Source organism: Eschrichtius robustus, chromosome 10 (genome assembly GCF_028021215.1).
Source record: "Eschrichtius robustus isolate mEscRob2 chromosome 10, mEscRob2.pri, whole genome shotgun sequence".
In the NCBI taxonomy this organism is placed as follows: Eukaryota; Metazoa; Chordata; class Mammalia; order Artiodactyla; family Eschrichtiidae; genus Eschrichtius; species Eschrichtius robustus.
In genome coordinates, this window is record NC_090833.1 from 83,862,694 (window position 1) to 83,887,807 (window position 25,114).

The following is a 25,114-nucleotide window of genomic DNA, read 5'->3' on the forward strand; positions in this document are numbered from 1 at the left end:
TCTTATAAGGACGCCAGTCAGACTGGATTAGAGCCCACCCTAACGGCCACATTTTAGCTTAATCACCTCCTTAAAGACCCTATCTCCAAATGCAGCTGTGTTCTGGGATTCTAGGGGCTAAGGCTTCTACATATAAATTTGGGGGAAACGCAGTTCAGCCCACAACATCGTCCTGCTCTTTCCGTGGCTCTCCAGAGCTGTGTGTGAGATCTCCAAGAGGAAAGTTCTCAACATGAGAGTTCTGCCAGGGGAACCCTTGGAAAAATTCCAGGAGGCCATGAGGTTAAAGGATTTTGAGGTTTGGATTTGATTCTGTGAAACTATGCCAGGAGCCTTTGTTTGAGGCTTGATCTAAGGTGAACTGGTTCACATAAATGAAAGTACGCTAAGACCCTGGAAGTTCCCACTCAGAACCATCTTGGCTGAAAGTGGATTGGCTAGTGGCCATCTTGGTAAGAGGTTCTGTCCTACCGAGTCTGCCTGGGGTTCAACCATTTGAAACACTAACAGCTAGAGTTACAGACAATAATTCAAATCCACTGATTACCTGGAGTTGGCGTCCTTGGCATGTTAGATTTGTTAACTGACATCTCAGAACTTGGGTATGAAAGAAAAGGGTTATTTCTGGAAACCGGGAAGTCATGATATTGAAAGTGAAGATTTGGGTTGTGTTCTACTACCTCAAACCCCCAATTTTGTTTCCTTGTTGTTTTGCTTGATTTTTAAGGGGAGAGGGATGTAGGAAGAAAAAGAAATAAATGTTCTAGAAATATATTACCGAAGAGGATAAAACTTAGAACTCGACTAATTTTCATACTAGGTTAGGGCTGGTGAAGAAAATGCCTGTTCTCGCCTTTGCTCTGCCCTTTATGATTTATGTTTGAGGAGGAGCCTTCTCAGTTTGTCTCCTGTACTCCTCCCTGCAGCCTCCCTCACCTCCAGTGCCTCTGCCCTTTAACCGAGCTGAATTTCCTACAATTAGTCTAAGACAATGAATCCATTGCCTTGCTGCGTATTCTTCTATAGATTGATTTGTGGGGTTTCTTTCTTTATCACCTTGATGAGCATTGTCCATGTTTTATATACCAAGAAAGGATGGAGACCCAATTGTAAAGGATTTTCTTGTGTGTATTTGCAGGAAACATGGGCAGTCTTAACTTCAGGTGTTCAAAACAGAGCTGCAAAGCACCCGTCCTGAGTCTAGCAATGACTGACTAGTTTATTACAGGTAGCTAAAACATGGCGGGAGGTTACCTGCCAATGGATGCATCTTCTCTGTTAGCTCTGCTCCCTTGGCAGGAAGCAGGGAATGGGGCGTTTCCCGGTCTCAGGAGACAAAGGAACACATGAGTTCTTCCTTAAGAAATCTTTGCTGATCTTGATGAGCATCCAAGGAAGAAATATGTGGCCCAAGCAATAGCTCTCCCTTTCGCAGTAAGTTAATAAAGGTTTCAGAATGCCTGGCACAAAATAAGTGCTCGATAAATATTTTCAACCTTATCATTATCCAAATCGAAAAAATTATGCTTCATTCTCAAAACCGGGACTGAACTAGGTAGAACTCAGTGTCCTTTTCTATAATCTCTAGAAAAATAATTCAGAGGAAAAAGACTGAAAAGCTCAATGATATGAAGATAAATTACCCAATTAGAAAATAGGCAAAGGATTTAAGATTCTTTTGGTGTCCCCAAAGAAAATGTACAAATGGCCAATAAGTACATAAAATGATGCTCAACATCATTAGTCATTAGGGAAATGTAAATCAAAACCACAGTGAGGTACCACTTCACATCCACTTGGCAAAACAGACAATAAGAAGTGTTAACGGGGATGTGGAGAAATTGGAACCCTCATAAAGTGCTGGTGGGAATGTAAAATGGTGCAACTGTTTTGGAAATAGTTTGGCAGTTCTTCAAAATGTTCAACATAGAGTCACCATATAACCCAGCAATTCTACCCCTAGGTATATGCCCAAGAGAATTGAAATCATATGTTCACACGCACACACACACAGACACACACACACATACACACACATGCACACAAACTTGTACACAAACGAAATAGCAGCATTATTCATTATAGCTCAAAAGTGGAAACAATTTCGGTGTCCATCAACTGGGGAACAGATAAAATGTGGTCATCCATATGATGGGCTATTATTCATTAATTAAAAGGAATGAAGTACTTATTCATGCTACAACATGGATGAACCTTGAAAACACTATGGTGAGTGCAGAAAGCCAAGCACAAAAGGTCATATACTACATGCTTCCATTTATATGGAATGTCCAGAATAGGCAAATCCATACAGACAGAAAATAGATTAGTGGTTGCCAGGAGCTGAGGGGCAATGGGGAACGAGGAGTGACTGGTCCTGGATATGGAGTTTCTTTTTGGGGTGATGAAAATGTTCTTAAATTGTATAGTGGGATGATTGTTTAGTATATGTGTAAATATACTTAAAACCATTGAATGTATACTTTAAAAGGGTAAATATTGTGGTATATGAATTGTATCTCGATAAAAAAGCCCCCAAAATACTAACAAAACAGTAACCATCATTATAGACACGAGAAGTTAGCCTTGGTCATTTATGCATTATAGAAACACAGTCATTTGTCATCTATCATATATTCTGATTTGGTGAAAAGAAAATCCTCCACTTAAATGACATTTTCCTGAAGTATTTCCTTCTGAATTGATTGGAGGAAATAATGATTCCCAGTTCCTTTATTTATTAAATGTTCTGCATGGAACTATCCCAGTCATTAAGAAATGTTCTTCAGATGCCACATTGATTTAATCCCCCCACCATGGTCATTACTCAGTGGCAGCTGCAGGGTTTGTATGTTTGCTTGGTTGTTTGTTGTTCCCATTGAGGAGGAGGAGAAAAAACCGGCCTTTCGTTGGCCTCTATGATAGGTGGGCCTGGGTGGGAGCCGGTAGGAAAGTGGATGATGGGTGTAAGAACCTGACACTTCGATGGTAGCTTAGGAAAACTAAGAAATTATGCATTCTATTTTGCCTTCTCTAAAATTTCAAAATGGTGGTACACTTTTTGGTTCCATGAAAGCATTTATTGTCATAGAACTCATTTGTAGAATATTATTGCTTATTTAAATATCAAAAGTCTGTCAGTAGAGTCCATTCTCTTGAGTTTGTGAAATCGACAAGTAGAAGCTGGTGCTCTGTTTCTGCAGGTGAGTTGAGTACATCATGCAGTGGCTATTTCCCAGGACACTCTTGCTTTCACATGAGTTACCCACCTGTTGGATCATCCATAAGCTTAGCATTGAGCCTGTCCCCATCACAGTGTCTCTTCATCTTCTCTGCCACGGCAGCTGGGGAATGTGTTCTCCTTACAGCTCCGGTTTCTCACTTGTGAGCACATTTTCTTCATTGTTTTGTTCCTAGCTTCTCCAAAAGCCTGCACACTCCGAGGTGGGGAGCTGCTGTGGCCAATGTGGGCTGTCATCACCAGTGTTAAGTATCCTTCCTGCCACAGTAACGGTGGGCCTAGAGTCAACTGGATTATTAAAGAGTAACATGTCCCTTATCTTTAAGCAAGAACCAGTCCCACTGGCAGCCTAAGCCTTCAGCTCGTGGTGGCTTGTGAGCAGCCTTGCAGGGTGGCCCCAGCTCTGTGCGATCCATGGCAGGAGGGGCGGGCGGCAGCTGTTTCTCCATCATGGGGGAGCTGGCAGCACCAGGAAACGGCTGCCTCAAGGCTTCCACCCTGTTGCAGCTGAGCTAATTATATCTTCCCAAAGAAGGAAGAAATCGGAACGCTACATTTGCATTGAAACCAGCCTGATATGGCAGGTCCAAAATTACTCTAGCATTTATGTTCTCTGAATTATTTTAATTAGCAGCTCTGCAGTACCAGTCTTTCATTTCATTTTTATTCCTTCCCTCCACTGGCAAAGCCTGGCATTTAGGAAGCATCTGAAACAGATTTCTGTCAGAGACCTAGGATCTCACTCTACTTGGTCATTACTATGCCACAGTGTATCCACTGAATTTTTTTTAATGTGCACTTTGGTATTTTCCACAATTTGGCTTCAACATGCATTTAAAATGAATGTGACCGTTGGTGAATAGAGAGCCCCAAACATCTGAAATCCTCGCTTTTAAGTCTTATACCCCTTTGGGCTTTAGTTTTATGGTGGCAGGGGGTAAGGAATCCTATCCTTTAATCCATCTTTCACTTAAGAAGAAAAGAGAAGGATGCAGAATCAGCAAATTGATTAATGGTGGAGATTAAAAGAAACAAATGAATATAGCTTGGCTAAGCAAGGCCATGGTCAGAATCCTAAAGTGTTAAAATGATATAAACAACAAGTCTAGAAATCATCTTCAAGTGCTCAATACAGTTTATGAACAGCAGAGAGAAAAGACGATGGTTTTTCTTAAAATAAGCTGATATAACGAGTAGGAAAAGAACTGTTTTGAACTTCAGTACGTTGTCCCTTAATCTGCCCACCCTGGAGGAAGAGGGGTAATAAACTGGAAAATAAAGTCCTGAACCATAGAGGAGAGAAGAAGGCTTAGGTAATTTAAGAACTGGATAAGCACATAGGAAATAATCAAGGATTAACTTTCATACCTTGGTCTTTGAAAAAATGTGTTTATTTTAAAAGAAATATTTGTATGTAATGTGAACATTTCTAGATAGGTAGGTAGACAGACGGATGGATGGATGGATAGATAGATAGGTAGATAGATAGATAGATAGATAGATAGATAGATAGATAGATAGATAGATAGAGAGATAGATAGATAGATAGATCTCAGCTCATTCCACAGATGTTTTTAATGTGTTGTATAAAATGCCCAGGTCATTCCCGCTATGAGGAGCAGCATGGCATCTACCAATTCCAGTTCCACCTCCTCCCTGACTTTCTCCATGCAGAGTAATGGCTCACAAATCTGTGATCCCTCAATACTTCATATAAATAAGCATTACAGCATAGAGCACGTTGCATCATGGAAACCTGTTCATGTGCATGTCTTCTCACTGATATGAGAGCAGGGAGAGGACAAGTCTAATATATCTTTGTATCTGTGCAAACTGTAAGAGTGCAGGGCACATACTATGCGTGCTGAACAGGACACACATAAGGAAAAGCCTTGATAAGCATATCTTTTTAGCCCTGTTGATGAATACAGAAGATACTCAGATTTGCAGATAGCCTGTCTCTGAGTCTAGGAGTGCTGTCTTCAGGAAGTAAAGCCAGATATATAGGGACATCCTTATCTCAGACCATTTATTTTCAGTAGAAAGCTCAGAGCTTAAACTTATTTACATTAATACTATAGTAGAAAAACTTCCTCTGATATACTTTGCCTAGAACCCATAAAGCCAGGCATGGCATTCATTTTAAGAGGCAACACAATCCCTTCCTGAAAGAAGAATGCCTCTATGTCATTAACTCTCTTTTGCAGATACCATTTCCTTATTTTCCTCCTTAATAGATACTCACACAATGACTTTTAACTTTCACATGAACTATTATAGACCTTTCTGCTTGGGTTCTTTTGATTAAAGTGGCCCCAGAAATGTAAGAGTTTGTTTATTCTTGGAAATCATCTTCAATTTATGCCTTGTACAACAGTTAGAGAGAGCACAGTTCAGAGGAACCTGTCTGTTGGAGAGAAATCAGAACACTGAGTTCAGACTAATTCTATATAAAAGTTGATTGGCATAAATTGTTTCAAGATTCTAAATTGGCTTAATTTGTATTCAAGCCTCCCTATGAACCTTTCACATATGCTTTGGAGTTGCAACAGGGTGGGTGAGTATTCATTCATTCAATACACATTAATGAAGCAGCTGCTATGTGTTAGATACTGTACTAAATAATAAAGGGGGAGTTTTTAGACATGGGATAATGTGATGAATGCTGTAATAGAAATATGTAGCAGGAACCCTAAAGAGAAAGTCACCAGCCTACGCTGGGAAACCAGAGTAGGGTTCACAGAGACATGACATTTGAGCTGGTATTTAAGACATGAACCCAAAATTGTTCTAGAGGCAAGAAGGCTATGGGCCAGGAGGGGAGGGGTGGAATTCTTGGCATAGGAGGTAGCATAGGACAAGAGATGGCAATGTAAACATTGCGATGTGTGGCCAGGGAATGGGACTCCTTTGCATGCCTCTGAGGCTAAAAAAGTAGGCTATTTAGGCTACTATCAGATTTCATGGGGACCTGTTTGCCATGCCAAAGATTTTGGACTTGGTCCTTTCATCAGTGGGAAGCCACTGAGAGTTTTTATGCCAGAAAGTGACATGTCAGATTGCATTCTGGCAGCTTATGAAAATAGATCCACCCAACAGATCCCCACATCTCCACTGCTGTACATATTTGATTGGCCTAGAGCAGCATCTCTCCAACTGGAACCATGAGCTGTCAGAGGCTGTTCACCAGTAAAAGAGATCCATGGTCACTAAGGTAAGAATAATTTCCTTTCTACAGAATGCCTCAGAGCCTTTAATCTATTACTGGGACTTGTGGCCTTTTAAGAAGGGCTACGGAAAGCGGCCAAAGCCTGCACAAAAGAGCTGGCCTGGAGATCCTTTGTCCAGGGGCCTGGTTCCATCCATTTCCTAACCAGTAAAGTCTGTTAGCGGGAGATGGCATAAATCCTCTTGTTTTTTCAGTCTTCTGAGTCTCTTCTTCTTGAAATCAAAAGCCCATCCACTTTGTACATGGAAGTACTACATACGGAAATTAAGTGTGCTTTCAGGTATGCTGGGAAGGAAGGTAGGCCATAGCCCATTGACTTGGATGGGCCAGAAGGATTCTGATTCTTCAGAGTACTGAGAGGTATCCTCAGCAGGTACTTTCTCCCATTTTTACCCATTTTTGAAGCAGTCAGGCCTCAGCTGTCTCATGTCTGTGACATTCCATATCTTTGCATCACTGAGACCGGAGCTCCTTAAAAAAGGAAGCTGGCAACAAAGAGTTAGCTGGAGTATAGAGGAAAGAGCATCAGACTGGGGTCCTAAGGGCAAAGGTTTGAATCTCCAATTTCTCTCTTCTAACTTTATGATTCTATCCGTTAGGAATGAATTTAGCATTTAGCTACTAGCAATGGCCTAAGCAGATAGGGAGTTGCTTTTATTTGCATGACAAGAAGTTCACAGGTGGGCAGTTTCTGATTGGTTCAGAAGCTTTTCAATGTCAGAGCAATTTTTTGGCACTTGACATTTTCTTGGTCTTTTCCTCATGGCTGATAGATGGGTGCAGCAACTCCAAACATGTCAAAAATGCAATTGGAGGAGGAAGGGGGCAAGATGGCTGCAGAGAAAAGATTGTTTCTACCTGCATGCCTTCCTTTCATCAGGAAGTAAATCTTTCCCAGAACATCTCCTCTGCAAAGACTCCTTCTTATACCTCACTGGCCACACATGGGCCAAGACTAAGGACTGAATACACTTGCAGAGATCAGTGGCTTTCTGAAGACCTAGACAGACTATGGTTCTACTATAGGTAAAAAGGAACTGAAAGTGAATGGGTGAATGGGTTTGGGAAGAGCAAAGAAAACCATGCCATACTCATCTGATGTACCATCATGGTCTCTGTTTCTTTATTCTCAATGAGCTCCTGCCTTTAAAGCTGGTTGAGGACAATAAACTGAAGTGGCACATAATCAGTGCTAAAAAAAACAAAAGTGCTGGCATTTTTCAGTAGGAGATTTTTACTCCTCTGTATGTAATGTTTCTTTTTCCTCAAGCTGCTTTTAAGATTTTCTCTTGGGTTCATTGGCATTCTTGGATTTGTGGGCTTATAGTTTTCATCAATTTGAAATTTTCTGACCATTATTTGTTCATATATTTCTTCTGTTCTCCCTACTTAACTGCTAGGGACTCCAATTTCACTTTTATTAAACTACTTAAAATTGTCTCATTGCCCACTGAGCTCTTTTCATATTTTTGGATTCTCTTTTCTTTGTGTTTCATTTTGGATAGTTTCTATTACTCTGTCTTCAACTTCCATAACTTTTTTTCTTCTGCAGTGTCTAATTTTCCATTATTCCCATCCAATATATTTTTCATTTCACATATTCAAGTTTTCATTCCTAAAAGTTCAATATGGGCCTTTTCTTATACTTTCCAGTCTTCTAGTTAACTTTTTAAACATGTGGAATGCATTTATAATAAATGTTTTCAGTATAGTTGTCTATAGTTCCATCATGTGTGTCAGTCCTGGATCAATTTCCATTGATTGATTTTTCTCCTCATCATGGATCATATTTTCCTGCTGCTTTGTATGCCTGGTAACTTTAGGTTGGATGCCTGACATCGTGAATTTTACCTTGTTGGTTGCTAGATATTTTGCCTTCCTAAATATATTTTTGAGCTTTGTTCTGGAATGTGGTTATATTGCCTTGAAGCTGTTTGATCCCTTTGTGTGTTGCTGTTAAGATTTATTAGGCAGTATCAGACCAGTGCCTACTTTAGAGCTAATAATTCGCAACTACTGAGGCAAGATCTACTAGGTACTCTACCTAATTCCCCATGAATCATGAGGTTTTCACTCTGCTTCATCGGGAACTGGCAGTATTCCTGGTCCTGTGTGAGCACTGGGCACTGATCCTTTTGGACAGTCTTCCCCAGCCATTGATAGTGTCCTCACATGTGTGCAGTGATCAATATTCAGCTGAATACGTGAGGGGCACACTCTATAAATCTTCAGAGTTTTCTCTGTGTGCAGCTCTCTCTTCTTTGGTATTCTGTCTTTTCCATTCTAGTCACCTTGATCTTTCCAGGCTCTCTGCTCCATCTCCTTAATCCAGGGAGCATGCTGGGCTCCACTTGGAGCCCTCTGTCTCTTTCAATGAATTAAGCTTGGTAACCATAGAACTCACTATGTTTGTTTCTCATCTCTCAAGAATCATTATCCCTCATTGCCTGTTAACTAGTGTCTTGAAAATAGTTGTTTCATATACATATATTTAAGCCAGTTTCTGGTTGTTTCAGATAAGAAGGTATATTTTTTCCCTGTTACTCCACCTTGCCTAAAGGTAGAAGACAGTCGCCATTTCTCATGATTAATATGTCATTAAAAAAAATCTATCAGTGAACCACTTACAAACTGCAGTAAAGAAAACAAGTTCTCCCACATCTTTAGAACATCTACTTCCTGTGAAGGAATTTTTCTTTTTAATTAAATAACTTACATTTACATAATACTTCTTCTACAATCAAAGTTTTCCTGCCTACACAAGATTATTACTTTAGTAAGAGAGTAGATTGTCTCCATCTTCAGTGAGTATTGAGCAAAAGGAAATTATCTAAGCTTCCCTGTTACCACTGAGAGATTCCCCAGGCTCAAAATGTGAACTGGTTCAAGAAGGCTTTGGAAAAAGATGTGTGGGCAGAATATTAATAATGCTCCACACTTTTTACATTTTGCCACAGTCATTGTCCTGTGGTCAGAGACAGAACACCTTGGATGGATAAATGACTGAATTAGTCCAAGATGGTACTGCATGTATAAGTTTTAGCCATACTTCTTCAATATGTAAATTCTGAATGAGACATGTTCTGTTCCCTAAAGAAAACCACAAATCTCTTGGGGAGAAGAAACATAGTGAATCACTCTGATGCTAGGCAGTATGATACAAGTTGTGAAGAGTAGAGATAAATTGATTTTTATTGGCATGTGGGATGAAACCTGGAAAATTCTCTGGAAGAAATAAGATTTGACCTGGGTCTTAAAGGAAGAATAGCAGATGAAGGTGTTATTGAACTTAAAGACTATTGCAGATGACTGAAGTTATAATCAAGACTAGGTGACCTGATTACAAGTGCTTCTTGGGCAAAATGTGCATCTTCTAACCTTGACCTCCACAGTGCCTCACACAGTGCTGAGCACTTTCTAGGTTCTTAGTGATAATGATAATTGCCTAAAAGGAAGGTCTGAGAAAGATTATATACCATTCCCCCGGAAGTCTTTGAAAGTAAAGATATTATCCACCATAGTGGGTCTTCAGGATGGAAATAGCTCCAAGTGCAAGCATGATTTGACTCCATCTCTCAACTCTCCATAAAACTTTCTTAGAATTCTGTCCTCAAGCAGTTAGTTCACATTCCTGTTTGGTCTATTTGTCCAGATTTGAAAAAAATTATAAAACTACAAAAGATTGTTACGACAACCTCACCTAATGCTGTGTACATACAAAGACATTAAAAACTTCAGGATTGGACATCCCTGGTGGTGCAGTGGTTAAGAATCTGCCTGCCAATGCAGGGGACATGGGTTAGATCCCTGGCCCAGGAAGATCCCATATGCCATGGAGCAACTAAGCCCGCAAGCCACAATTACTGAGCCCACGTGCCGCAACTACTGAAGCCCGCGTGCCTAGAGCCCATGCTCTGCAACAAGAGAAGCCACCCCAATGAGAGGCCCACGCACTACAAAAAAGAGTAGCCCCCGCTCACCATAACTAGAGAAAGCCCGTGTGCAGCAACAAAGACCCAATGCAGCCAAAAAATAAATAAAATTTAAAACAAACAAACAAACAAACAAAAAAACTTCAGGATTGATCCCTCTGCAGAGTTGCAGCAGCTTCTCTTGGTGGTCATTCCATTTGTGGTCATGAGAACTTAGTATAAAACCTGAAAAATTCTACTGACCAGATAAAAACGAATTCCAAATTGGACTCCACTAAGAGAATTTTCAAACATAAAGTTGCTTTATGATATCCAACTGTGAGACAACTTCTCAAATTCTCTGCATGCTAATGGAAGCATAACAGGGTTACCTTACCTGGTACTATCATGCTCCCCACTATATAGGCTCCCAAGCTTGACCATACATCTGAATAGCTCAAAGTGCTTTCTTCAAAATATTGATTACTAGGCCTCACCTTAGATATACTGATCCAGCATCACTGAAGATGAGAATTGGGAATTTATATTTTTAACAAGCTTCTTAGGTGAGTCTGATGGACAGCCAGGAACAAGAATTGCATGGGTCCTGCTTAGCAGCATTTATAGAAAATAGTTAACATGGTCTCATCTAGGCTAAGATTCATATAGTAACTTTATAAAAGATCTAATTATCAAGCTTCAAAAATAGAATAGGTGCTGTTAAAAATTCTTTCAAACTTGACCCATTGTTTTCCTGATGGAGATAGTGCTATAGTAATTAATGGATTTTTAGGACTTCCAGTGGGAAAAACTCTTTGGATTTTAATCACTATCATACAGTCATATCCTACTCTCCTTATCTTCAGAGCCTAGATTCATTGAACCATGGCATTTCTGAATTGGCAAATGAAATATTATTTGATACTCTCCCCTCTCATCCTAGGAGGTAAACTTGACTCATTGTCTGGGTAAGTATTGTCAAAGACAACAGGAGGATAGAGAGAGAGACAGAATAAGCAGCAGGTTCAAACTGCCGTGACAGGTGCCTGGACAAGCCAACATCAGATCAGCGATGCCTCCCTCCAAGAAGGAACCCGGGCTCCCCGGCTGGTCCCGCAGACTAGGCAGACCCCTGCTGGCCTTCTCCGTCACTGCATCGCTGTATAGCTGTGTGGGCGATGGTTCGGGCCCTGTGCAGGAAAAGCAAGAAAAGGCTTGTGAGGAGTCAAACAGCTTGTCAAGGTATCCTTGTGGGTGTCTGTATTGAAGTGTCACAGTATGAAGGCTTTTTATTAGCAGCTATTTTAGAATTCTCACACTGAAATGGAACAGTTTCTTCCCTACATGGCATTTCCAGGCTGGCTTCCTCCCTCACAGCCCTATGACAGCATCAGCCATCTCCTAAGGGGGTGGAGATCATGACGCTGGGCTCCTTTGACGGCAGAGCCCGGCGATGTGGCCCACGCCCTCAGCCCTGGAGATAATTTGGTTCATTCACATGTTGCTGATGACGGGGATACGGCAGTGGAGGGTGAGGAGTATTTGAGGCTCATGCCTCAGAATTCCTTTGAACACAGAAACCTTTTGCAAGGGTATAGAGGGATTGATGCCCCAATTTTCAGGGCACAGAGGGAAAGTTTATTCCAAGGTGAAGCTGCACAGGGAGTTAAATCCAATATCAGCATTTGTGTGTGTGTGTGCAGCTACCGCAGGTGTTTGAATGCTTCCCAGCTCTTTTAAGGCAAGTAGTGAATTTCTTCTGGAAAACACATCAGGCTTCATTGTAGGAAACAATTGTGACCTTAAAAGACTCCTGTTAATGTGTTAGAGGGTTGATGTTGGGTCTTGTAAGGAAGACTAACATTTACTGGCCTTCTTTAATATCTCAGCTTGACATGTGACCTTCTCAACCATCTTTAACATACAGATGAAGAGAGTAATATTCAGAGAGGTGAAGTCAGTTTCCTGAGATGCCATAGCTCATCGAGGTGGCAGAGCTGACATTTGAACCCCTGTTCTGGAAGGAAAAAACCGTGTTCTTCCCACTCTGAACCCCCCTGGTGCCTTCAGCACAACCACAGCTGCCCCAGTCTTCTCTCTGGGAGGTAGGGACAGGTTGCCTGGTGAATTCTCAGAGTTCTGCCCTTAGTGGTCAACACAGGTCCATCCAGGACACTGGCTCACTGTGTAGGACCGAGTCCTAAAGCTGTATTGGCTGCAGGAGGAAAAGGGATACTTTAAATTTCAGAACCACAATGTCGTGGTCCAAGCGCTGTTTGGCAGAAGAATTTCCAAACATAAAGTATTTTAGAAAAGAGTGAGTTTCTTGAGAACGAAGAGCAGAGTTAGTGAGGGGCGCTGTGAATCCAGCGGGCCAACTTCCTGATAGACCAGGGAGAGCCGACCCTCTTTGTGGGCTAGTAGCCAACTTTTATAGCCTCAAGACAAAGAAAATTCCTGCTGGCAGGATGGCATTAGGTGATCGGTCAGGATGCTACGAGGTTACTACATGGTGATTATTTTACCTAATATGGAGTCAGGGAGCTGTCCGGTTTAGATTAGGAGAGCCCCTGACAACAGTTGCTATGGGGGCTCGGTTAATTCTGGAGTTTTTGTCCTGTGTCCTTGACATAGGGCTCCACACACAACCTTAAAGGACTTCAGATATAGCCAGTCTGACTTCTCAAGGAGGGAATCTGGATTCTTTCCAGATGCCAAATCTGGTTACTACGCCAAGGAACATGGAACCAGCAGACCTGGCTCCATTCTCACCTGCAGTATGTATGTAGCGTGCAGCTTTGAGCAACTCACTTCACTTCCCTGACCTTACTTTCCACCTTAGTGAAATGGTGAAGAAGTCTGTTCTGCCTGCTACTTAGTGCTGTCATGAAGCCACCATGGAAGGTGTAGAGAATATGTATGTAAGTTCTTCTTCTTGCTGTTATCAGTGAACAGGGACAATGTGGAATCCTGTGGCACATGTTGGGCTCTGCCTCCCTTGTTTGGAGGAGTGCTCTCTTAGATAAACATCGCTGAAACTGGGATGGGTTCCTAGGAATGTGGGCATAGTCTCACATCTTTATGGAATAGTCTTAGGGTGTTGCCTTTGGGGCATATACACTGGCCATCACTCTTTCTTTCAATTCTTGTCTCCTGGATTTATGACATATATCCCACATGTGTTTTACAGCCACTCTTTTTTTTTTTTTTTTTTTTTACAGCCACTCTTTATACACTGTTGGGCAACCCTCCCAGGCTAGAGTGATGTGTATGAGGTCTTTGAGAATGTCAAAGGACTTCCCTGATCCTTTCTGCCTGTTGATTTTTACTCTGTATTTCTTCTACTATATCCTTAAAGACAACTTTAGCTGCTACCACAGGAAGCACGTTTTAATATTCTGTGTGATATGCTTCCTTTGTCTCTTTGTGGTTGGTCCAGAACTATCACTTGCTTACCTTTGGCAGCCATGATGAGTCATAACTATTTGCTTGAGCATGAAACACATGTCATAAAGGGAAATCATCATGGCCTAAACCACACACACTGCAGCACAAACTTGACCTAGATAACGTAGGACAGCCTCTGCCCTTTAGCAATCTGATGAAGCCTAGGGACTCCTTCCCCAAATAAGGCTTTAAATGCATAAAATAAAGTACATGGGGCTAAAAAGGAACGCAGTTACGTTGCAGAACATTTACGTGTTTAGAATGTGATATAATAATGCAAGTGTTTTTGTTAAAACATTCAATAATGAGATCTGGTGGCAGGTCTAATAACCACTGTAACTTCAAAGTGATGAGCATAAATGATGTTTTGAGATATCTGCAACAACAGTAATATAATATGAAAATATCTGATCTATGTGTGACAACTTCACTCATGCTGCTGATACTACTGTGGTTTGTGGCCGACGTTAAGGATTGGAAATGCTAACTTTTTGATAGGTTAGTGAAAATTAGATGGAATCCAATCCAATCCAATCCAAAGAATCCACACATTCTTCTGTTTTTTTTTTTTTTTTTTTAATTTTTATTTATTTATTTATTTATTTATTTATGGCTGTGTTGGGTCTTCGTTTCTGTGTGAGGGCTTTCTCTAGTTGCGGCAAGTGGGGGCCACTCTTCATCATGGTGTGTGGGCCTCTCATTGTTGCGGCCTCTCTTGTTGCGGAGCACAGGCTCCAGACACGCAGGCTCAGTAATTGTGGCTCACGGGTCTAGTTGCTCCGCGGCATGTGGGATCTTCACAGACCAGGGCTCGAACCCGTGTCCCCTGCATTGGCAGGCAGATTCTCATCCACTGCGCCACCAGGGAAGCCCCACACATTCTTTCAAAAACAACTTTGAGCTCTCCATTTATTCATCTCCTTAGGGTTTCAAATTGCTCTTGATAATATTTGTGCCATTTTTTCTAGATTTAAAGTCAATTTCCTTGATGGAACCAGAGAATATCAAAATAGGAATTGCACAGTTAACTCACTCAACAAATACTTTGGAGCACCTTATGTGCACTAAGAGGAAATAAGTGAGCAAAAATCAACACATCTCAGCCAGGTGGAGCTAATGATCCAGCTGGGGAGCCAGGCATTAGTCAGATAAACATATGTAAATAAGAACTGTGATAAGTGTCATGAAGCAGATGTCCTGAGTGCCGTAAGAATCTGTAACAAGGGATCTGACCTGGTATAGGAACTTTGGGAAGACTGAGGTAGGAATCTTTGAGCTGCATCCTGCAGGTTGGGTTACCTAGGCTGAAAGAGGAGAAAAGTACCCTCCATGCAGAGAAAACAACAGGTAGGAAGGCCGTGTGGCAGAAGAAGCAGAGCAGAGTGAAGGAAACAAAAGATGGCCAGTGTGCTAAGCACAGAGCATGAGGTGCAAAATTCACATGGAGAAGCAGCAAGGAATTACATCACATAGGACGTTGTCAGCCATGCTAAGGATTTTTCATTATCATCAAACAGTGAGATGCTGCTAAGAATTTTAAGTAAGATGTGGGATGGTGCAACTCTGGAGAGCCAGAGCAGCTGTAGGCAAATGCGCAAAGAGGTTCTTACAGAAGTTCAGGAAAGACACGATGGTATGGTGGTCACAGGTGATGACAGTGGAGGCAAAGCCAAGTGAAGAGGCATATAAGCTATTTAGAAAGCAAAATTGCAGGACTTAGTGGTGGATTGGGTGTGGAAAGTGCAAAGCACAGGAAATCAAGGATGTGAAATAGATTTCTGACCTGCATAGCTGGGAAGACAGTGGTGCTACTCCCTGTCCTAGTTTTGGAATGGGCTGGCAGACAACAAGAACTCAGTTGGTACATGCTGAGTTTGATGTAATTTTAAGCCATCTATATTTCTAGGGTCTATATTTCTTGCTCTAACAAGCAAAAGGACACTCAGAGGAGGGTGATCAAGAAGTCTAGGACCATGCCATAGGAGGGATAGTTGAGGGAATGGGGAACGTTGGGACGAGAGAAAGGAAGACCTAGATGTAGACGCAGTAGCTGTCTTCTGCCCCGCAGATGAAGACAGTAGTTCTAGAGGCCAGAACTTGGACTGCTGGGTAAAAGTTTCAGGAAGAAGATTTGGCACCATGTAAAGAGGCTGTGAGTGAGAACTGTGACAGGAGTTGCCTTGACAAGAGATGAGTTTCTTGTCACCGGAGGGAAGTGTCCAAGCATAGGCTTTCCATCTTCCATGATGCTGTAGAAAGGGCTCAGTGTTTTGTAAATTGTGTTCTGTGGAACACAGGGATTTTTGTGGAGGGGTTTCAGTGATTAGTTCTATAAACAGTTTATTTAAATGTCATCTGCTTATGTGTACTATAACCATTAATATAACTATTATTACTAAGTGCATTATAACCATTAATAAAAACTAATGGAAACCAACACGCTCAGATGGGTTGCATATACAGTTTTAGTACACTGGGCAACAGCAAACCTTTAATGTGTTTTTGTGGTTTGATTTATAATACATAAATGTTACCAAGGTGAAATTTTATAAATAAATTCAGACTGATATGATGCATTTTTATTTGACTTAGCTTGGTGAATTCTGTTTTAAGATTGTATGTGAGGTACAATTGTATGTGATAACTTCTAAAGGCGTTTATCACTCAAAGATTTCAAGGTTTTCATCCTGACAATCAAAATCAGCTACCATATTCTCATTTACATAAATTATTTTAGCCCAAACAAAAAGGATACAACTAGATATAGGTCTTCTATGTACAGGGAGAAATTCATGAAACACTCTGCTTCCAGAATCAACTGTGGTTCCAATTCACCCAACACTCTCCAGTAAGCCCTCTCCTTACTTCTTTCAAACTTGCCAAACTTCATCTGAGCTTTCAAGGCATTGATTATATGTGCATGGACTATTCTAAAAAGTCTGAGGCTTAGTATCTCATTATACTTATGACATAATTATTTAAATGGTTTAGGGACCATGCCCAACAGTTTCTCCATGTCACAGAGAGGCGAATGTTCACAGCTTTGAAGCTGTGAATAATGAAGTGGCAGTAGTTAAAGAGGAAAGAGAGAAAATAGCAAGCAGATCAGAGAAACCCAGAGAATGTTTGATTAAACTTTTTACCAGATGACTGCTTCACTATTCTCTAAACTCTCAGCAAAACTCACCAACTTTGCAGTAGAGAGAACATTCACCCAAGGACACACTTGGCTATAACCATATTCTCTACTTGCCTATTCAGTGGTAGAACACCCAGTGTGTCCTTAAATACTCCCACTGAAATGAATGAGAAATGAATAGAAATATGGCAGCCTACTTCAGCCCCTTGCATAGCATTCTAGGTTCCTCATTTCCAAATGCCTATACCTCAAAACCCTTTCAAGTGAGAAACAAAGTTGGCCTGCTAACAAGCATAGTACTCCCATTATTAATAAAGTCAGCTGCCTGTGGTTACATGAACCCAAAGTGTCGTAAGTAATGATTTCTGTGCATTAAGTACCACCCATATGATTTTCCTGTCACCTGGGCAAACCCAAACCTCCTTGGGCTTCAGTGTATGGGCCTCAATTGTGAAATGAGGGCAGTGCTTGGGTCAGATGATGTCTATAGTCCTTCTAGCCTTAAAACTCTAAGCTCAATTCCCAATTCCACTGAATTAAATATTTTCTGCACAGAGAAGACTTAAGATCAATTTTTAGAGAATTTACAAATCTGGCAAAAATAACAAAAACAAAGCCACACTTATATCCTTCCACAGGAGGTAAAATTTTGGTTAGTGATATTTTTTAAAATGTGTTTCTTTGTTCTCTTCTCATAGAACAACTTCCATGAATCTTTCAGAATTTTCTTGGGGATGCATTTATCTCCTGGCCTAACAGATAAGAGGATTAGGTGGTATTATCTTCTTCTACCTTTTCTCCCTTGGAGGAGTATCCCTATAGTAGTTAAAGAAGTTTATTTATTAGCTTTATGCAGGTTTCTTTGTCTTGGATTGTACATATACGAGGAAATACATAAAATGGCAGAGGAATGCAAAGTTCTATAAAACCTGATAACATCTTAATGGCAGCTGTATCTGCTATCATGTTGTAAATCAACATTATCTGTGGAAAACTAGGGCCTCTCCTCAAGACAAATATCTTAGAGAGGCCGAGGAACAATGTAAACACAGTCATGAGATGGTTTTCATTAAATAGTACACCCCAGGGTACATGCCTTGTGCTACTTGGCTCTGTTCAAATAAATTAAACATTGTCAACAGTTGTCAGTGTAATTCTTAAAGATCTCAGTTTTATAGATGGCAATTCAGAGCTTCAGAAGATTAAAGGTCTTGCCCAACTTGAAGCCAGATAGCCCAAGAGTCTTCTTTACCTCTTTAAGGCATAAAAGAAGGAGGGCTCCAATCTCATCGCTCTTCACATATCACTTATAAGAGGACCATCCTTTATTCCTTCAGCATGGAGACTGAGCAGGACAGAGAATGAGATGTTTTGGGCAGGAGGTCTCTGGTTTGGAACAGTGATTTTTCCATATATAAACCCAGTTCAGTTTCTCAAATGATGGGAAGAACAGTCTTTTTTCTTCTCTTGGTTCCCACCTCCTGTAGGTCGGCTAAGTGCTTCCGAGTGAGGGTTATAGCTCCTCCTCTTTCCCTGTCCCTGATGGCTTCAGCTTTCCCTAAGCAAGTTCAAGGAACTCACCGGCAGTTTGGAGGTTAAGAGCAGCAGGCCTAGACATCCCCTTGGTGTGGCAGGTTTCCAGGAAAGGAAGCTACAAAAGGAAAGAGTAGTGTGGGAAAGCAATGTCCACTTGAATGAGATCAGGATGTTCTGAGCCCTGTCCTGGTGCTGCCTGCCTGGGGCTGCAGCTTGGCGCTGCCAGAAGGCACTCGTTGCCCTCGGCAGCCCTGGGTGCACCTTGGAAGGCTGCACCCACCCCCAGGGGAGTATACACAGTGGCAGCAGGCAGAGACAGGCCACCCAGGGGGAGTTCTCAGAGGAAGGAAGGTTCCTGTGAGGAGTGGTCAGCAAGACATTCTTACCCCGGGACTCATGAGAAGGGGAGCATTTTTCCTTCTTTCCCAAAATGCAAATAGCCTCTGTCCTTGGAATAAGAAAGATGGGTTGCTAGGCAATCAGTTCTCAACAAGCACCCACCCTGCCTGTGTTTCCTGACCCCTAGAACAATGGAGACTTTTCAGTGAATGGAACCAAGATGGGGGAAAAGACATGGCAAAAATAAAAATGGAACCGGAGATTATGGACAGTCTGGCTCATAGACTATGGGAAGAAAAACGTAATATGAATAGGTTTTGCTCTAGGCAGATCAGAGAAGGTTTCGTTTCTTACCATCACATTGGCATTATCATCACAAGCCAAGCGGTATAGGCCATGAAACAGCCGCTGTCCCATGGTGACCCCATTTGAGGATGTGACATTGTTACCAGTTAATTAGGAGTTCTTGGGTCTCAGTCTCTTTATCAGAGAGGTAATGTTAGGAATTATATTTTTATAAAAATAATCTTTTTAGCAATTCCCATGTTTTGTTAGATCCTGTCGGAGTTTTGGTAGGAAATAATGACGCACTGAAACTGAGTAATAGAAGCATATTTGAATTAAAGGACTATTTACAAAAATGTAGGTAGGTTTTAGGGAAACCACAGGGATAGTGTTAGACCCCATCACCTGTTGGTCTGAAGTGACAGGGGGAAAGAGTGAATCCAAGAAGGGTAGCACCTGGAGAGGGCCATCTGACAGGAGCTGTGACTTTTGGTAGAAGGATGTAGCCAGCCTGTGATGATTCCACACCCAACGCTCTGTCCTCTGAACCCAAGTGCATGAGTCAGCTTGGGATGCCATAACAAAATGCCATAGACCAGATGGCTTAAACAACAGAAATTTATTTCTCACAGTCTGAAGGTCAGGGTGCCAGCATGGTCAGCTTGTTGGTGTGGGCCTTCTTCCTGGTTATGTCCTCACATGGCCTTCCTTGGCATGTGAACACAGAGAGGAAGCAAAAGAAAAAGAGAGAGAAAGAGAGGTTCCTTGTCGCCTCCTCTTATTATAAGGGCATTAATCCCATCATGAGGGCCTAATGGCTGCATCTAGTTCTAACTACCTCCCAAAGGTCCCACCTCTTAATACCATCTCATTTGGGGTTAGGGTTTCAACTTATGAATTTTGGAAGAGAAAAGTCAGTCAGTTGTTACCAAGGAACAATTTAGAATAGATACTCTGAAGACCACACTGATAGAGGCCTAAGATAATCAGAATATCTCCCTGGGAAACTTACTGCAAGATTTTAATGTATACATTCATACAAGGCCCGATATTATTCTTACCTCTTAGTAGAGCCAACTTAAACATTGCAAGATCAGGTGATGTGTCCAGGTAACCAGCATGAAGGACACATGCTGGCCAACCTGCTTCGTTTGATGGAGGTTGTAAGGCACTGATTCTAAGAGACCTATACATATGACTAGAGAGCTCTGTTATCAGTCAGCAAGGGTTCTTTGCCTTTTGTCCATTTTAAATGTTTTCATGGTAAAAGCCATGTTATAAAAACATTTTTAAAATTTTAAGAGAAAAGCTAAACCATTCCTAAACTCACATAATTACATATATGTGTATTTGTACACACTAATCTCTTATATTGTGTGTGTATATGTGTGTGTATATATGTATCTATGTCTAGGTATATATGTATATATGTCTAGGTATGTATATACAGTCAGTTCTTCTTATTAGTGGTAGTTGTGTTCTGCAAACACTGAGTTAGTAAATACTGAACCATTGCTCCTAGGGGAAATACACGGTTAGGTTCTTGTGAACCTCTGGTCGTGATATTTTTGCCAACTGATCAATACATAGCCTTGTTTATGTGTGTTTCTGTTTTAAGACACTTTCTTTAATATATATTTTTGATCCATTAACACTGAACTTATGGCCAACTGTATAACTCATGCCTGAGCGCAGCTTCTCCTGCACACATATTTTTTTCTGTAAGGTACATCACGTCCTTCTTGCTCTTAGGAATACTAGACAGCCCTTCAGCATTACCCCTGAAGGCCATTTTAAACAGTGAATTCACCAGCAAAAAACATAAAAATGCAGAAAACATGGCACTAAATAGACCATGAAAAAGGTGCTTATTTACAGTGTCAGAGCTAAAACAAGAAGGCAGAGTGTTGTCTTGTTCCAACTTAACTGGGAATGTGCAGATGACCCCAACTTTTCACTGCCCTGCACATGGCTGTGAATAACTAGGAAAGCACTGTGAGTATTGATTACAAATACATATTAGGGAGTAGGCGAATCTGCAAATACAGAATTTATGATTAATGAGGATCTGTAACATATACACTGTGTACATATACACACATTATGTAGTTGTAATCATGGTGAACTTAGAATTCTTATTTAGTTTTTGTGCATAGTCTTTTATGATAGACATTTTTCTTGTTACAGTGAATGATCACTGTATAATGATCATTTTTGATGACTAAGTAATATTCCATCAAGTTGAGTTACCATAATTAGCCTAATTGTTCCCTATCGTTGGATTTCCAGATTTTTCCTTTTCTTACTATTTTAAATAACTGTGCAAAGTGCATGATTGCATGTAGGACATTTTTCTTCTTTTGAATGATTTACATAGGATAAGCTCCAGTAGTGGACTCATAGGCTCACAGAATATGAACATCATTATGACTCTCGATCTGTATTGTCATCCCGTTTTTAAAACAGCTGCACAGGATACACCACGATATAAATGTTGCTGACCACCAATCCCTGGGTGTTTCAATTGCATCCAAGCCTGAGATGATTGGTGATTAAATGAAAAGTTTGGCAAATTCCTAAATAAAACACTGTCCCCTGGGTGTGAATCTGGATTCCTTTGATTATGGATGCATGATTTCTGTCCCTCTGACTGTTGATGAGTTCCTCTGGGGCAAGGCAGGAGGTCAACAGCCAAGGAGGTCCCTCTCACACCATCCCAATACAAGGGCAGAGGCTGAATGTGAATCTGAAGGAAGGCATGCCAGGTCCCACTTGGGTAGTGTGTCCAAGATGGGACATCAAAGCATGTAATGCTGAACATGTACCTTAGAGTAGATGTAATGAAGAAACTGGGACGATAGAAGCAAGAATTAGTGGGTCAAACTGTGAGAGAGCACGTAGTCTGAAATAAATTCTTCAGATACCCATGCCAGGTTTTTACATGAATTTAGGTGATGCCTTCACAGGCAGAGAAGATCTTTCCAAAGGAGCTGGAAAGGACAAATGACTAAATCAATCACTCCCCAATTTTTGTAACCCATTCTTGTTTTTTCTTATGTAGATTTTCTGCCTATGTGCTTTTTACACGTTGAGGTCTTAATTTTTTTTTAACTGAGTAATTCCTTAAAATATGTGGGATGTGAGTGTGTGTGTGCATGTGTGTGTATGTAATTACTCATCTGTATGTAATTAGGCAAATATTTTTCTTAATCCACTGTTTTCCATTTTATTTTGGAAACAAAACATAGTTTATCTAACCTATAGTTCAAGTTGTATAATCATTGGAACTTGTTGATTTTTTCATTGTTTTCTTAAGTCAGTTGAGGAAGCATGATACTCCAATGTCCTTTTTCTCCATAAGTGGAAGAATTGTATTTTTTAAAAAATAGCATTTCACTTCAGTCATTATGTCCACAGGATAAAAAGGAAAGAGTTTTGATGAGAGAAATCGTTTTGAAATGCCTGTGTTTCGAATCATTTAGCAGTTTAACCTTTAAAATGATAGTTTCTGGATTTTTATTGATTAGCCTGAAGAGGAATCTATGCAGCCAGAATTAAATTGGCTTAGTCAAGGAATCAGCTAACTCAGTGGGCAAGGGGAATAACAATCCAGTTGATGGATTGGCATCATGTGGCATAACTAACCAAGAGGTTTAATTTCTGAATTTCTATCCAGTGCCTTTGTTACTGGGTAAACATTCTGATTAATGCAAATGTAAATGTACATTCCTAATACACATTCTTAATGTGATTAAGAATGTTTTGCATTTTCTCAGTGCTTCCGTGCAATAACACTTTTCCTTTTGATTGGGTTGAATTATGAATTATACACCTCCATGGTACAAAGTTTTAATATCAGATGTCAGTATTAGAGGTTTAGGAAAGGGAGCAGAGTTTGGTGGCCTTTAGCCAAGGTGGCTTTTAAGCAAACCCGCTCATGGCCACACTGCGAGGAGGGACACAGTTTCCCCGGGTGGCTCTTACTGACTGAGGACTAGCAAAGTGCAATTGATCAGGATTCTTTCTCAGCAGGACCTTAACCTTAGATTATATTAAAGGAGGCATTTACTCTAAATCCACATGATAGCCAAGTGCCTCTCCCTTTACATGCTAACACTATCCTCACAAAAATCCTATGCTTTTCGCAGATACACCTTATTCTCTTTGTCCCAAGCTCTCTACCTATTTTACTTCTTACCTACAAACCAATGTGCTAATGATAAAATTACACTTTCGTGCACATGCCACAGAATATAAAAATGTAGGGTAACACATCTCCAGTACGTGGCATAGCTACTGTTTGATATTCATATGACCATTAGATTTAAAGGAAGTAATTTATATGCTTTGACTTAAAAATAATTTCAAAGATAGCACATATCCTCAGTTAATCTCCATTTCACAAAGATTTGTAAACAAAATATAATGATGCATGATTATTTGTCAAAGGGGACGGACAACATGCAGTTAAGGAGATGGTATAGATTTTCTTTCTTAGAGCTGTGGTGGATTCTTTCTTCTGTCTCATTCTTTCCCCACCCAACTTTTGTTGGGTAAAGCAAGGATAGGGAGGTGGGAAAGGGCACTTACTATTATTCTGACCCTTCTGAATCAATTCTTGGTAGCGAGGTCATTTTTCAGGTGCATGAGCTAAGGAAAAAAAGGCCTCTTAAGTGTTCCCAATTCTAGTCTTAAAAATTACTACCCTTTTGCCCTTTGATAGCATCTTAATACCAAATTGCTGTCCTTTAAGTTTATGCTCAGTTATGTTCCCATGGCTCCCTGACAACTTAATGACCCCAAGGTAAGACGGATGGAGAGAGATGCAACATTAAATGAAATATGCAACCACTTAAGCACAGGCCCTGTCCTGAGATCAGCATCAACAGATTCCAGGACATAGCCACAGAGCACCTGCTGTTCTCTGAAAAGTATTTCAAGACTTCCATTGGGGGCTTCCTCTGCTAACTCAGGCCTTCACCATTATTTTAAGTCTTTGCCTGACTATAAACAACTCTCTGTGCATCCTTGAGCTAGTTCTAGTTATGGAAATGGAAGTCAATTACATTTTTATTCCCTTAGAAAATAAGTGCCAACCGTTTGAGGAACTCAGCGATCAAAAGTGTTCTTCAATTCCAAATTTGGAGTAGTATAAAAAGTGACCTAGGCTTTATGAGCCTGGATCCCACTGGAATTGGGTATTTGTATGATCATTTTGTAGAAAAGCTCAGATCTCCACTGTCCAACTGATTATTTTAATACTTCATCCCCTAAGTTATATGATGGGAGTAGGGGGACATGATAGCCATCATTTTAAATGGGAAGGTCTTTTGTGAAGAAAAAGAATAGCCTTGTTTGGATAGAAATTATGGATAAACAGATTCGAATACTTTCTAGTAAAATTCTTTCTGACAATTATACTTGTTGAGAGGCAATGAGGCAGTGGGTGTAGGAGCTGGACTTCTGGAGTCAGGCAGACATAGGTGTGAGCTTCAGTTTTCTCTTATTGATCACATGATGTTAGAAAGATTGACTCTTCTTTTAGAGCCTTGGTTTCCTCTATCTAAGATTGTGATGATGATATTACATATCTTGGAGCTGTTGTAAAGACTAAATGAGATAATTTAGTTATTACTAGCCTCCTTATTCTAGGGGAGTGGCTCTCAAACTTTGGTGTGCGTGGGAATCACACAGAGGACTTGGTAAAATAGACTGTGGGCCCCACCCCCAGAGCTTCTGATTCGGGAGGTCTAGGGTGGCCCCAAGAATTTACACAGCTACCAAGTTCTCAGGTAAAGCAGATGCTGCTTGTCTAGGCTTTTTTGCTGGGAACCACCACTACATGGTATGACAAAATGTTTACTGCATGTACTCGAATTTTTAGAAATTAACTGTAGTTCATAAGGGAGTATTTCGTAGTAAACTAAAAAGAGCTTGGTGTTGAGAGTCAAGGTACCGAGGTTCCAGTCTCACTGTCGCCACTAATT

At 40.7% G+C, this 25,114-nt stretch overlaps 1 protein-coding gene across 3 annotated transcripts in view; it reads left to right on the top strand.

The window, feature by feature from the left end:
• Positions 1-25,114, top strand: part of NTRK2 (neurotrophic receptor tyrosine kinase 2) — a 366,665-nt gene that overhangs the window by 297,607 nt on the left and 43,944 nt on the right. The window lies entirely within an intron of this gene.